This window comes from Nothobranchius furzeri, chromosome 6 (genome assembly GCF_043380555.1).
Source record: "Nothobranchius furzeri strain GRZ-AD chromosome 6, NfurGRZ-RIMD1, whole genome shotgun sequence".
Taxonomy (NCBI): Eukaryota; Metazoa; Chordata; class Actinopteri; order Cyprinodontiformes; family Nothobranchiidae; genus Nothobranchius; species Nothobranchius furzeri.
Window position 1 is genome coordinate 31,190,918 of NC_091746.1, and position 16,069 is coordinate 31,206,986.

General features: G+C 46.3%; 1 protein-coding gene and 1 long non-coding RNA gene across 6 annotated transcripts in view; both read right to left on the reverse strand.

The window, feature by feature from the left end:
- sorcs1 (sortilin-related VPS10 domain containing receptor 1) overlaps positions 1-16,069 on the reverse strand; it is a 240,367-nt gene that overhangs the window by 197,096 nt on the left and 27,202 nt on the right. The window lies entirely within an intron of this gene.
- LOC139070443 (uncharacterized) lies at positions 5,710-6,913 on the reverse strand. Its single transcript, XR_011520951.1, has 2 exons — positions 6,692-6,913; positions 5,710-5,962 (listed from the first exon to the last, which is right to left on the reverse strand). It is a non-coding gene; the product is annotated as an uncharacterized lncRNA (long non-coding RNA).

The following is a 16,069-nucleotide window of genomic DNA, read 5'->3' on the forward strand; positions in this document are numbered from 1 at the left end:
GGAAACGGAGCGAAGCTCCAGAGATTTTCAGAATAAAGAACGTACTGCCTTCCGGTTGCTTTACTTTAAAAAAAAAAAGGTTACTAACTGTGCGGCCCCGTGAGAAGTTATCACCTAGCTAGCGGTCTCCTTTGTTTTTCAGGTCCGTATTGGCGATTATAAAACGGACAGAATATAAAAACACAAACATTTTGGAGCCATGTTGTAGTTTTCTCCTGCTTGTTGTTGTGTTTACTGACGAAGTCACTCGTGTGGCTTCGTGCTCTGTCGGTGACAGCTGCTCCCCTGCTGCTTCGCGTCTCGTGGGAAGGGCCAAGCAGCAGCTTACGCGAGCAAGACGTGCTGCTGCAGTAACGTGCTGCTGACGGCTCCCGTGGAAAGGAGGGGTAAAGATACGTCTGGTGGAAGAAGGCTGCAGAGGGCCGTAGCCACCTCAACATCCAGGCGACTCAGGGAGATGGGAGTGCGAGGGCAGGCCCACCAGGAGGCAGTCAAAGACCTCTTCAGGACTGCTGAAAAAGGGAGCCAGTGGAAAAGAAAGGAACCAATGGCCTCTGGGGGTGAACCTGGGGCGCTGGGGTTCACTGCTGAACCCTTTGGAGGTGTCTTGGGTCTATCCACAAAACACCTATGAAGGGGGTGCCCACTTGACAACCCAAAGGATGCTATCACTCAACTGTCCACCCCACAGAGTTGCATAGGTGCCTCAAGTATGATTCTAGTGAGGGAGATTAATGTCTAATCCTACACGATAGATCCGGCGCTTCCTTAACAGAGTCGGAAGGGACGACACGGGTCGAAAGCAACACGATCATCGTGCTGTGTGAGCCAGAACAGAACTCTGTCTGAAGACCACAAGACATTCTCAGGCCACAGAGGATGGTCCCAGGAACCAGGAGGCCTCCCGATCACATGACCACCTTGTCGGGGTGGTAGTTCCAATCTGACGGAGCTCCTTGATGTCTAAGCTCAGCCACAGAGCAGAATATGTTCAGCCTTTTAGATCCAGGATCTTTTGGTCGTAATCTGAACCTGGTGACCTTATGTGAGGGTTTAGGTGGTCCAGTAAACCAGCGTCTTCTTCACTACAGCAGACCAGAGCAACAAGCTCCTGACATGTAGTCCCACTCTTTGTCCATCCAACCATCTCTGAGGAAATCCTCCAAACCAGAGGGAGCATCCCAGCATTTCCAATATGGCCTCAGGCTCAGAAAAGGGACTAATCCTGACTCCTGATCGTTGTGATTTAAAAACACTGGAAAACTCCCAATAAATGCAACAAGTCATTAAGCAGGTGGATCAGGTAATGAGCTCTGATGAGTGTTTCCCTCGTCCCGTCTGCTGTAATCTGACCCTGCAGGACGCCATTAAACCCAGACACAAAGTTGTATTAGTGTGAATTAGATTTGTCTATGCCTTTGATGTTTGCATATAACCATTTATTTCTAATTTCCACCGTGTCTTCGAGTGAATGGCTTCCTCTTTATCTTGGACAGATGCTCCTGCTCGGATTTAAGGACGGCTCTCGGGGGGAAAAGGCTCCGTGTTTCATCACCTCACTCCCTCAGATTATTGCACTTGCAGCTCATTTTATGAAATATTAAACAGTTTCCATATGCATAGAGTTATGGGGGCAGCAGTAGCTCAACGGGTCGAGCGGGTTGCCCAGTAATCGGAAGGTTGCAGGTTCGATCCTGGCTCTGGACAGAGCATTCTGCTGTTGTGTCCTTGGGCAAGACAGTTAACCCACCTTGCCTGCTGCTAGAAAAAGAAGAAAATACCATTTCTATAGCGCCTCTCAAGATGAAAATCACGAGGCGCTTCACAAAAACAAAAAGTTAAAATATAAAAAAGCATTTAGAAAATGTTTAAAAATATATTTAAAATGAGCAAAAATAGACAATTGGGATTTAAAAGAAAAAATGTTAAGAAAGAGAGAGAGAGACTAGGAAAGGTCGGAGGGACCGGTGGCGCCTGTGCTCGGCAGCCTCGCCTCTGTCAGTGTGCCCCAGGGCAGCTGTGGCTTCATCGTAGCTCATCCCCACCAGTGTGTGAATGGATGAATGATACACTGTAGTGTAAAGTGATTTGGAGTCCTTACTCTGAGAGGCGCTATACAAGTGCGGATCATTTATCATTTTACTGCAACGATGTTTTATGAGTAGACCTCCCTTGGGGCAACAGGGTGTCTGGTTTACGTGTCGCAGCCTGATGCTAATCCCGGTTTTGGTAAGAGGAGCTCACGATTCTGCAGAGATAAAAAAAAGTTCCTGGATCAAGCCGTGGTGCAACATTAATCTTCCTCCATGAAACGGGGAGGTGTGAAAAAGAATTATAAATTACAATATGGTGTCGATCGGAGTGATGAAACTCCTCCCGGTTTGATGTCTGGCTTGAGATGTAATGACTGCACACAATGACTGATGGATCTGAACAACCTGTCCTCTCTTCTCAGCGCTGACGGGCCAAAGTCTGAATATAAAATGCTTCTGAAAGACAAGAGAGTTACGCTCGAGGGGGGGCAACAGAGGCAGGGATCACACAGTTTCACACGGCAAGGATCAGTAAAAACACGCTATTCAAATGGAAGCTAACAGCTGGATTATGGTGCCCACACACAGAGAGGAGAAAAACACCAGAATGAACAGAAAGCAGATGTCTGTCAGAGTTACGGCCAACAAGAGCGGAATTACAACCACTCTCTTCTGTTTTAATGTGATTTATTGATTTGTCAGTCAGGATTAGGAATCAGAACCAGCTAATCTGTGCCCAGATTAGAAGTTCAGTAGCAGTCTGATAATGAATCGGTTTTCTTTTCATCCTGCCGACTCTGAACTTACATCTAATGAGCAGAAAATGTTCACTTATCAGTAAATCCGACCAAGAAGTGATAATAATGCTGTAATTTAATTACAGGGAGTTGATGCTGGAGGTTCAGGTGAAGTGGTTTCATGCTTATTTCACACCTCCATGTTGCTGCTGATTTAAACGTTCTCATCGGTGAGATAAATAAATCTGCAGCATCATTTCAGTCCAACTGACTGAGCCTGGCTGTTGTACGGACTCCATTTTTTGTCCTATTTATTCAAAATAAACTTCCTTATAATTGTTTTCTCTTTGTAGTCAAACTAAAGGTGCAGTTTACATCTTTTCAGCATAAACAATGACAATAAATCTACATGCATCTCAGAAAAAACAAAGTTGTGGCGTTGCTCAGGGATGTGTGTCTGGACTCTTGTAGTTTTTCAATTTTATTTGCTGATGATGTCAATGTTTTACATTAAAAACCAAACCTGGAAGTTTGTTTACTCTGACAAAATCCAAGAGCATTTTATTTCTCATCATTTAAATAGATTAGTGTCCAAAACACGCTTCCTTCCTCCCGATTGGTTGACTGATGATGGTCCGTGGTTAAAGTAACTAACATTACTCAGAATCAGAATCAGAAGGTTTTGTTGCCGTATGTGAGCCAGAATCACAACATTAGGAAATTGTTGCAGTACTTGGGGTGATAAAAATTTAAATGAAAAGCAAAAACATAGAAATTAACACGATGAAATGAAAATAATATAGGGAGACAACGATTAGAGAAGCAGCTATATACAAGTCGGTGTAGGTACTGGTCAGAGCGGATCAGTTCAGGTGCAAACACAACACTAGGGTCACGTGACTGGAACAAAGCAGCTGGAGTGGGCAGGTCTACGATTGACATTCATGAGTCAGACCGCAGAAGGAAGAATCTGTGTTTGTGGCGAGAGGTTCTGTCTGAATGGATTGGAGCCTCTTGCTAGATGGGAGCGAGTCGAAGAGACTGTGTCTAGGCTGAGACGGGTCTGCTGTGATCCGACCTGCATGCCTCAATGTCCTGGAGGTGTACAGATCCTGTATGGAGGGGAGTTAGCAGCCAGATCTTCTCAGCAGAGTGTATGACACGCTGCTGTCGTTTCATGTCCCTGATGGTGGCTCCAGCGTACCACATGGTGATTGAAGAGGTGAGGATGGACGCTGTGCTGTGGAACTGCCTCATCGACTGTACTGACAGGGTGAATTTCTTCAGCTGCTTCAGGAAGTACATCCTCTGCTGGGCCTTTTTTAAGATGGAGTTGATGGTGGTGCCCAGGAAGTCCACCATCGTGATGGGAGTGTCAGACAGGACTATGGGGGGAGTGAGGCTGTGTGCTTTCGAAAGTCCACAACAGCCTCTGCTGTCTTCTGTGCATTTAGCACCAGGTTGCTGTGGCCGCACAAGGACACCAACCGTTTGACCTCCATTCTGTAGGCAGACTCACCCCTGTTCGAGACAAGCTAGATGACGGTGGTGTCGTGTGCAAACTTGATAAGCTTGACAGACTCGTGGTTGGAGGTGCAGCCATTGGTGCACAGGGAGAAGATCAGAGAGGAGAGAAAACTGCCATGAGGGGAACCGGTGCTGATGGTCCGCAGGCCCGAGACATTCTTCCCCAGCCTCACTTGTTGCTTCCTGTCTGTCAAGAAGTCAGTGATCCACCTGCAGAAGGGGTCAGTCGTGTTCATCTGGGACAGTTTGTCTTGGAGGAGGTCAGCCAGGAATGTGTTGAAGGCCGAGCTGAAGTCCACAAACAGGATCCTGGCGTAGGTACACGGGGAGTCCAGATGCTGCTGAATGAAGTGCAGAGCCATGTTGATGGCATCATCTACAGACCTGTTGGCTCTGTGGGCAAACTGCAGGGGGCCCAGGAGGGGGCCTGTGAGGGTCTTAGGTGTTCAAATGACTTCATGATGACAGATGTCAGAGCCACAGGTCTGTAGGCGTTGAGTCGTTGAATATCCGTGTATTCATCTAAACTCATTTTAAACATGGTGGCGAAAATAAAGTGTTACAAAAACTGCATTTGTTTTGCTAAATTAGCATTAGCATAGACAAGCATAAACTACAAAGGGCTGCATTTGCAAACATTGCTGAGTGGATCATTTAAACCTTGCTAATGTGTGAAAAACATGCGAGTCACATGTGCATCAAACACGAAAAACTCATGAAGTACGGAAGCGAATTGCCGTCAATGCAAAACAATGCCTCGTACTAACGAGAAAGGTTGTAACGAGGCAGTTATTCCACTTCCTGATGTCGAACTATTAGGAAGAAGCCACAACAACGCGGGTATAGTGCCGAACAATCAAACCTAAATCAACTAATTACACTCCACCGTGCACGCCCCGTTGCCAAGGCAACAAAGTGACAGCTCTTCATACCAGGAGGTTGCGTCTAAGTGTAACAGGTGTATGACAACAAAAACACCCATTTATTTAAAACACAACGGAAGCATGTCTGATGTAATATCTGGGAATACTTCTTATGCTCATCCTTTTGTTCATATTAAATGGTTTCAGAGTTTTTAAAAATGAAAAAGCACGAACAGGAAGTGAACTTTTACTTCGATTCTGCACTTCAGCCACAAAGCACAATTATCACAAATGTGTGTAAAAAGAAAATGAAGTGAGGGCTGTTTTCTCTGTTGTCTTCAAAGTGGAGGACAGTCGACCAAAGTGTGAAGAAATGTGATCACCTGACTGATTACTGCTTCTTACTAGGGCTGCAACTAACGATTATTTTCATAATCGATTAATCTGTCGATTATTTTTTCGATTAATCGATTAATCGGTTTGTTACTGTTTAGCTATTTAACCTATACAAGTGATGGATGCATTTCAGTTAAGAAAAAAAAAACATAAGAGAATTGTGCAGTTGACTGCAATCTATTTTATTGCACATGAACACAGTCAGCAGTAGAAAATGAGCTAAACAGTGCAAAATATCAGTCCAGAATAATTTTTTTGCATTAGCTGGAAGCCTGCTCCTTCCACCATGGATAGTGGCCTCATGTCTTTTACCAGCATGTTTAGAATAGAGTTTGTAAGTGGTATGAATTGCTGGGGGGTGAGTGTCTTGTTCCCCATGTAGTTGTCCATCGTTGCTTGTTTTTTTCTGCATAAGAAACACAAATAGACTGAAATAAGTACACATATAAAATAAAGCAGCACACACACTACAACACTAAATCAATGTTAAATTATTTGAATTAATTAACAATATACAGTGATCATTTATTTTGAGGGTTACATTCTACAAAATAGCCCGCAACAGGAGATATTAAGAAAAAAAGTCTAATTTTTTTACTATTAAAAAGCTCAGAGTAAGAAGCTCATGAGGTTTTTACTTTGAGTCGGGAGTGTTTAAATTAGCTAGAGAAATGTGAAAAATGTTTATTTTGTGTAATACTGTTTAAGAAACATGATAAAAATGTGTTGTGAGGCGTTTTACAGCGTTAGACAGTAAAACAGCCTTTTAATAGTAAAAAAATGACTTTTTCTGAATTTCTCCTGTATTTAAAAATTGAAAGCGTACAACTATGCCGCGTTATATTCACCTGGACACAGCTCGTCTGTATATTTTTCTCCGTGGAGTTGTCCTTTTTTGAATGAGGAACATAGTTATGGGTTTGTGCCGTTTTTCTCTTAACGAGAACATTCTTATAAACAGACGTGCTGAATTTGGCAAGCGCATGATTCACAACACGGAGGAGATTCACGATTGCATCTAGTCAATCAGAAGTAGAACACCGTAGACTGACGCGGCAAAAAAACATGTTTAACATCCAGTATAACGAACTCAGCTAAAACACTAAGTCCTGCTTGTTTATTTTCTGTTACTTACCGGGCTGGCTCTTCCAAATGACGGCTCACTTGACCGCGGTGCTCTTCCTCAGCCCCCACGTTTTCGTCTCAAATGTTCACTTAGGGACGTCGTGCTTCCGTGCCATGCTAGATGGTTTTTGCATATTTTGCCTTTTCAATGCATCTAGTGAAGTGCTCCCATACTCGTGAGGTTTTTGTCCGGGGTTTCTCTAAAATTTTGTCGCTTCTATTTTTCTTCCGTATTTCCTCGTTCCGCCATCTCTCACAGCAAGATGAGCGTCAGTAACGTGATACGTCATGAAAACCGAGGGCACTCATTGGCTCATTTCTTCTTCTACGGCTCCACTGGTAGATCAGTGGCTCATTACTGCCACACACTGGCGGCAAATTTAACAGCTTGTAACCGATGTCAGATTGTGGTAAAAATAGACTTTATGCGGTAAAATATGATTATTAAACAACTAATCGATGACTAAAAAAGTTGTTAACTATTTTAATAATCGATTATAATCGATTAAATCGATTAAATCGATTAGTTGTTTCAGCTCTTACAAAGGCATAAAGAGGCTCTTCCCTTTGATTCTTCTGGACAACATCCTGCCAGGTGTCGCTGTTTCACCCTTTAGAGCCATCTCATGATTACAAGTTATTAAAGATATTATTTTTGGAAACGGTCTCATTAAAATGGGTTTTATCTGTCGTTAATGCGAGAAGCTTTCCCATTATTATCAGATGGTGCTCCTATATTCTTCCCTGCATTGCTTGTTGTATTGACTCAGCCTTTATGAGAGACTCGGATTAAAACACGGGCTTCCGGGGGGCCCAGTGAGGATGCCGTCAGAGATGGAGGGGAGTCGTCTGACTCCGCGTGGGGGGGGGGGGGGGGGGGGCTAGTTCGCCTGATTACATTTGTTAAAAACTCAGAAAGAGTAGGATGGGTGGGTGGTGCTGCCGCATTGGCTCTCTCGGGTGTCAGTTTAGTGCTTCTTGTGCTTTCCAGGGCAGCCCATCACCCTGTTGGGAGAGCTGAGCCCCCCCCCAGCTTCTCCATATTTCCAACCCTGACTGGAATCACTGCAGAGTAAAGCTTGATCTTTGACAAATGCAAGAAAAATCTGAGACATTTTAATCTAATCAGCTGATGGTGAAACCCTGAATGAATGAATGTTGAATAAATAATAATCAGCTGGCCTGCAGTCCTGCAGCATCTTTTACTTGATGAATAATTCCAGAAGCAGCCATTAACATCTTGAATCCTAAATTAGGAGAGTGTGTTTGCTCATGCTCTACTCATCTTGGTAAAAAAAAAACTCTACTCATCATTAAGCTTTAAATTACTCAATCTTAACAAGATGCCTAATTATCTTGTTTTTGCAACATCAATTTGATGCTGCTCTGGGTTGAACCGTGCCAGTTTCTGTTTAACAGCAGACGCACACTCAAGCCAGCATTAATCAGTAAAATGAACTGTTTCACGATGGAAGCTGAAGCGATGGAGATCGGTGCCCTCAAACAGGATGGAGACTCTCCTTCCTCTGCACGTCGATACCTAAATCTCCTGTTTTGGAATCTTTTGAACATCATCAAGCCAGCAAGACGCTCCCATCTGTCAAAAAATGTACTAATTAAAGCTGCGCTAATTATTCTTTCCATATGGATTCAGGCTGAAAAGACTGAAAAGTCTTTATTCCATTAAACGATACAATGCATGTGTCATTCTGACCTGGTCTCCTTTCTTCTGCAGCAATTAAAACCTGCAAAGTGCCGGCAGACGCAGCATGCCTCCATCTCCCGTCATCGGAGAGCTTTTTCATTTTTTTACTCTCAGATCAACTCATCAGAGCGGTGCTGACGGATCAAATGGGCCAGAATTTGCTTGAGGTGTGAATCTGAAAAAAAGTTCTTCGATTGAAGAATCCGGTGATAAGACCTCCACTTGAACTAAGCAAGGCTCTTGAAGCCCCCAGGCGAAGGGAAAATCTCATTAGCCACAATTCTTCTCTGCACTGCCGCCCCATCCCAATGTCGAGCAGAAACAAGCCCAGCCGCTAAGTTTAAGGAGGGGTGGGGGGACCCAGGGAAACAAAGACATCCCACCCACCTTGATGTACCTTGGTGGCACTGAAACAGGCACCATTTATAAGAAAAAAAAAAAAAAAAAGAAGAAAAATGCTGCCAGGGTGCAAATTTCTGTCAGATGCAGTAAAAGTGCTCCAACAGCAATATTCCGGATTCCCAGGTGGAGGAACGGCAGCTCTGGCATACGAAGCACAGAACATACAAACAGCAAAAAAGTCTCGCTCAGGATAACGGAACAAACGTCTCGCTGATAAAAATAGAGTTTCTAGTCCGATGCCACTGAGCTGCAGAGTCAAGGTCAGCCGCGATCAAAGACCATTTCATTTAGCTTCAGGTTCAATAAAGGGCAAAGAGCCTCACTGGACTGGCTGTTGATGCATCATTACTGAGAGAGTAAGATGAAACCGAGACCAAAACTGTAAATTAGGGGTGCTCCGATTGATCGGCCACAGATAATTATCGGCCGATTTTCCTGCAAAAGTGTGTGATCTGTGATCGCCGATCACTGGCGCTTACTCTTCCCGGCCGGTAGTTCACCCTTCCGCTTCTCCCCGCTTAGTGCGCTTGCACGTGGCGGCAAACCCGCAAAGACAAACATGTCTGCCGTGTGGAACTTCTTTACGGTGTGCGAGAGTGATATTAAGTTTGCGTCTTGCAACACTTGCAACGAAAAAATACCCCACGGAGGAAGCACTTCAAAAAAATTCAACACGACGAATTTGATCCGACATTTAAAGACTAAACACTTGGCGGAGCATGGTGAGTTTTTGAGGCTCACCGCAGACAATGAAAAGAAGCTGCTAATGCTAATGCAGCCACAGTCAGACGGCAGCTAACGCAGCCAAGGCTTGGAAACACTCGCCCATATGAGCGTGACAGTCAAAAGGCTAAGCAAATTACCCGTAACATCATCGAGTTTATTGGACTAGACGACCAGCCTTTTTCAGTTGTGGAAGACGCCGGATTCCTCCGACTACTAACCCATGTGGAACCTCGCTACATGCTACCGGGACGTAAATATTTCGCCGACGTAGCCCTTCCAGAGCTCCACCAGACAGTGTATTCTTTCATCGAGGGACTCCTTAAAGAAAGCATCTCATCCTCGGTGAGTTTCACAAGTGACATTTGGAGCTCAGATGTCAGTCCTGTGTCAATGCTGAGCTAAAGCTCACTGGATGAATCTGAACGTATCCTTGGTTACTTAATTAGATTCAGGCGGTGATGTGAGATACTGACTTTTTTTGCACTATTTGTAGCTTAAAGAGAGCCTTAATGTTTTCAATTTCTTATAGATTGTTACTGATATTACATAATTTGAAGTGAAGTAAAATCATGTTTTTTTCTGAATTAATATGTAGCACATGCATTAGAACTCACCATAGCTAAATGAACAATTGACAGCCTATCTATGTAATTGGTATTGGTAATCGGCTGATCGGCCATGATCTGCCTCTTGGCTGATCGGTATCGGTGATCGGCAGATTAAAACCTGATCGGAGCATCCCTACTGTAAATGTATTGTTTTAATCATGCTGGTTGAGTCTGCAGGTGTAGGGATATTTTTAATGATTTGTTTCTCCCTATCAGCTCAAAAAGTTCAGCATTGTTTATTACAATGCAGCCATTTATTTATTTTTCTTGTTATTGCTAAATTACATAAAAGCACTTTTACCGGTCTTGTTTTAATGTTCATTTTTCATGTATTTTTCTAACACATACAGAACACAGCTAAGTTTTCAATACAAATTCTGCTGCAGGTGAGACCCTGACTGTCGTCTGCTGCAGGTGAGACTCTGACTGTCGTCTGCTGCAGGTGAGACTCTGACTGTCGTCTGCTGCAGGTGAGACCCTTACTGTCGTCTGCTGCAGGTGAGACTCTGACTGTTGTCTGCTGCAGGTGAGACGCTGACTGTCGTCTGCTGCAGGTGAGACTCTGACTGTCGTCTGCTGCAGGTGAGACTCTGACTGTCGTCTGCTGCAGGTGAGACTCTGACTGTCGTCTGCTGCAGGTGAGACCCTGACTGTCGTCTGCTGCAGGTGAGACTCTGACTGTCGTCTGCTGCAGGTGAGACTCTGACTGTCGTCTGCTGCAGGTGAGACCCTGACTGTCGTCTGCTGCAGGTGAGACCCTGACTGTCGTCTGCTGCAGGTGAGACTCTGACTGTCGTCTGCTGCAGGTGAGACTCTGACTGTCGTCTGCTGCAGGTGAGACTCTGACTGTCGTCTGCTGCAGGTGAGACTCTGACTGTCGTCTGCTGCAGGTGAGACGCTGACTGTCGTCTGCTGCAGGTGAGATGCTGAGTGTCGTCTGCTGCAGGTGAGATGCTGACTGTCGTCTGCTGCAGGTGAGATGCTGAGTGTCGTCTGCTGCAGGTGAGACTCTGACTGTCGTCTGCTGCAGGTGAGACCCTGACTGTCGTCTGCTGCAGGTGAGACTCTGACTGTCGTCTGCTGCAGGTGAGACCCTGACTGTCGTCTGCTGCAGGTGAGACCCTGACTGTCGTCTGCTGCAGGTGAGACTCTGACTGTCGTCTGCTGCAGGTGAGATGCTGAGTGTCGTCTGCTGCAGGTGAGACGCTGAGTGTCGTCTGCTGCAGGTGAGACGCTGAGTGTCGTCTGCTGCAGGTGAGACTCTGACTGTCGTCTGCTGCAGGTGAGACCCTGACTGTCGTCTGCTGCAGGTGAGACTCTGACTGTCGTCTGCTGCAGGTGAGACTCTGACTGTCGTCTGCTGCAGGTGAGACTCTGACTGTCGTCTGCTGCAGGTGAGACTCTGACTGTCGTCTGCTGCAGGTGAGACTCTGACTGTCGTCTGCTGCAGGTGAGACTCTGACTGTCGTCTGCTGCAGGTGAGACTCTGACTGTCGTCTGCTGCAGGTGAGACTCTGACTGTCGTCTGCTGCAGGTGAGACTCTGAAGCCCTTTTCAGACAGACATTCTGGAACATTTGTGGACAATTCAATCCGGTTTTTAACCGGAACTGTGTTTTCAGACACACCACTTTTGTACCGGAACTTGTCCTTTCGGCTGCGTTCACACAGCAGGGAAAAGTTCCAGATGTCTGACTGCATTGGGGGGTAGGGGGGTGGGGGTGGGGGGAGAATCGGACTCATGTTAAGAAGAAGAAGAAGAAGAAGAAGAAAATATCATTTCTATAGCGCCTCTCAAGATAAAAATCACGAGGCGCTTAAGCAAAATTCTGCGCACAGGAAGACGCATAAGAGACCTGGATGATGAAGCTCAATGGTTCAAAGAATCACGGAAGCGGTGTGAAGCGCTTCGTCGCGCATCTAGGCGGTACCGTAGGAGGCGAGCTGCCGTGGTTCGTCGCATGCTACAGCAGCTGGCTATCTAGGTGCGCACAGCGTCCCCCGGTCCCCTCCTCCTCCCCCTCCCCCTTGTCCGGACCTTCACCTCACCAGTCTGAATCAGCCACCCTGTCCGTAACAAGTCCGGACCTCTTACTAGGGGCTTCGTCCGGATAAATCCCGGAACACGTTATCCGGATGTTTGTATTCAGACACAAAGGTCTTACGGACAGAGTCCGGAACATTTCCGTTTTTCATGGACTGTCTGAAGGGGGCTTGACTGTCATCTGCTGCAGGTGAGACCCTGACTGTTATCTGCTGCAGGTGAGACTGACTGTCATCTGCTGCAGGTGAGACTGACTGTCATCTGCTGCAGGTGAGACCCTGACTGTCGTCGGCTGCAGGTGAGACTGACTGTCATCTGCTGCAGGTGAGACTGACTGTCATCTGCTGCAGGTGAGACCCTGACTGTCGTCGGCTGCAGGTGAGACTGACTGTCATCTGCTGCAGGTGAGACCCTGACTGTCGTCGGCTGCAGGTGAGACTGACTGTCATCTGCTGCAGGTGAGACTGACTGTCATCTGCTGCAGGTGAGACCCTGACTGTCGTCGGCTGCAGGTGAGACTGACTGTCATCTGCTGCAGGTGAGACTGACTGTCATCTGCTGCAGGTGAGACCCTGACTGTCGTCGGCTGCAGGTGAGACTGACTGTCATCTGCTGCAGGTGAGACTGACTGTCATCTGCTGCAGGTGAGACTGACTGTCATCTGCTGCAGGTGAGACTGACTGTCATCTGCTGCAGGTGAGACCCTGACTGTCATCTGCTGCAGGTGAGACTGACTGTCATCTGCTGCAGGTGAGACCCTGACTGTCGTCGGCTGCAGGTGAGACTGACTGTCATCTGCTGCAGGTGAGACCCTGACTGTCGTCGGCTGCAGGTGAGACTCTGACTGTCGTCGGCTGCAGGTGAGACTCTGACTGTCGTCGGCTGCAGGTGAGACTCTGACTGTCGTCGGCTGCAGGTGAGACTCTGACTGACCACATTGAAAGCAAACCTAATAGTCCTTGTCCTGCAGCTAAACGGATCAGAGCAATGTTCATTCCGTGTTCATCTTCATTATCCATGTTCTTGTTCTTTTTTTACACCGTTTAGTAAAAACTCGGTACCTCTGATGATGGCTAGAGATACTAGCTGAAGCATGTCAGCTAAAAAAAACTTTTTTTTTTTTACTAAACTGTGTTAAAAAGAACAAGAAAATAGATCAGAGCAATCTCTGGGATGTCCCCCTAAGTAAAACCTGCATCGTTGGATGTCAGGCAGCAGCATCCTCTCTCTTCCAGGTGTTTTTAAAAGATTCCAGTCATCCTGACAGGAATCCATAACATAGCCACTAAGCTACATCTTTGAGTGTTGAAGAGTGGAGATAATCAGGAGAAGAATAAAGAAATTCCTCGCCGTGGCTGTTTGTGACACGGTTCGAGCCCAGGCCCGGCGACACTGAACCACACAAGACGGCCTCAGCCCGACTGTTGGATTCATTTCTAAAACCACGAGTACTTCCAGGGACACAGACACATGCAGTCTGGAGCTTTTTACACCAACTATAGGAGAATCATGTTGGAGGACTTGATCCAGTTTCACGGACAGAATCTGGCAGCGGAGACAACAGGGAGACGGCTGAATCCTCTTCATACTTGCGCTCATCGCGTCAAACTTGAATTAAGTAAATCAGAATGTCTCAGGCACATCTCTGAGCAGAGTTCGATACGTTTTGTCTTCAAACTGGAAAACATTTCATTTTGAAAAACGTGTTATTTACATCCTTCTGCCTGACTTTAATGTTTTATCAGGTCCTGCTTATAAAATTTAATCCGTGTTCAAATCTTCTTCCTTTTCCAATTAGCCCGGCGCACCTGCGCCACGCAGCTGCAGGTCGGGGTTTTATGAGCCTCTCAGGGAAGGACTCTGTTTCTGCATCTCAGCAACCAAACGGAGTAGATGCATTGTCATTTTCATCAGCGCTGCTCTGGCTTCCTCGCTTCCCCTCTCTAACCTGATTCAGTCAACGTCTGACAGCTGAGAGTGAGACGGCAAAAGAAACGGGAAGGAGGGCGAGATGTGAAGAAGAACCCACACACAAAGTAAACATGGTTTCTGTCTTCCTCTGCCATGTTGCAGGGAGTGGCTCAGGAATAATGATGCATGTTATAACACGATTATTAGCAATGTCAGATGGAGCTGATTGTCTTTAAATGCATCCGAATAAACTAGTCTGGATAAAGTAGGCCACCTATGGCGTAACTAAACATCCATGTTTCTGTGCTAGCTCACAGGCAGATGAGAGTGTGCCAGCTTCTCTGACATGTGCAGCCTCAGGGACGTTTCACAAGTGCCACAAACTGAGCCACTTCCACAGATACAAAAGATCTGCTGCTGCAGCTTCTTTTGCCGCTAACCTTGACCTTGTGTGGCTTTGCGGGGGAGAGCGCATCGTGTGGAGTGATCGCTTTGAGCCTGGACTTCCCTCAGCGCCGCGCTGCAGTGCGGGCTGTCATTTCACCATCGATCGCTTCGTTCTTGATTTACAACAATCAGCAGCTGAGAGGAGTTCTGGAAAAGAGCTGCAAGCCCGACGACGGGCTGGAGCGCATTTAGAGCCGTGGAATTTTAGTCTGCCCTGATTGGCCAACGAGTGTGTGTGTGTGTGTGTGTGTGTGTGTGTGTGTGTGTGTGTGTGTGTGTGTGTGCGTGTGTGCGTGTGTGTGTGTGTGTGTGTGTGTGCGTGTCTGTGTGTCTGTGCATGTGTGCGTGCGTGTGTGTGCGTGTGCGTGTGTGTGTGTGTGTGTGTGTGCGTGTGTGTGCGTGTGCGTGTGTCTGTGTGTGTAAATTGCAGGCTTTTCATTTTGCAGCTTGTCAGACGGAAATCCACTGGAAGACGGATCTGATAGCGGTTCAGGACCAAACGTTCCCAGACACGGGGCACAAAGGAACACTGGGTATCTGTAAATCTCCGAGTTGTTTGCAGAAGACCGTTTCTTCCCTGCCAGCGGTCCCCAGAAGGGCTCAGGAGGGGGCGGAGTGATGTACCCCCGCTGAAAGGCCATCTGGCCTGAAGTGGTCTACCTGACTCTGGCCGTCCCACCAGGGCCTCGGGCACCTGGTAAAGCTGGCAGGCCACTGCTGGCAGGTTTCCATTGGTGGAGAAAACTTGCTCTGAGTCAGATGGAACCACTCAGCATGGAGGCCTCTGACTGGAAGGTTACCAGATGAAGCAAAAGCAGTTCAAAGGTCAGCCAACTCTGCTGGAGCCGAAACGCTCACAAAAGCCGTCCAACTACATTTCACAAACAAAACTAAACCAGTCCACAAACAGGCAGCTAAACTGAAAATATAGGTTCTGTGTCATTTATGCACTTATAGGAAACATATATAAAGTTTGTGTTCATACATTAAAATACTATAAAAGCCACGACTGAGTAAAAACGGGTCAGAACACATCAACAACACCTAGATGATAGAAAACATTAGAAAGAGCACAAAGAAAGGAATAAAGTGCAGCTTTGATTCCGTTTAGCTAGCTGAGCGAGGACACAAGGGAGGTGTCAAAAATTACCAAGAATGCACCACGGTATTATCTAAAGGACGGCGGATAAGAAGCTGGCAGCTACTTCGGGGACAATTTTCACGTTTAAAAGTAAGCCAACTAATTTAAAATGTTTTTTTTTTAGATCCAAAGAAGTTATCTATGGTTGGTTAGCTGCTTAGTAGTAGCGGCTTCAGTGGCTAGCGGGTAGTAACTCACTTATATATTTAATTTAATAAACATATACACCATTTAAAAAGTAAAAGCCTCGTTATATATTTATATTGAAACTAACACAACGTTATCTCCCGTGTCACGTGACGTTACGTGACCGCCGTGGAAGCCGCGGTCACATGATGCAAGTCTGTTCCATTTAACTGGAAGGACAGTGTCCTCGTAAGCAAGGCGCCTGGCCTCGTAGGACCA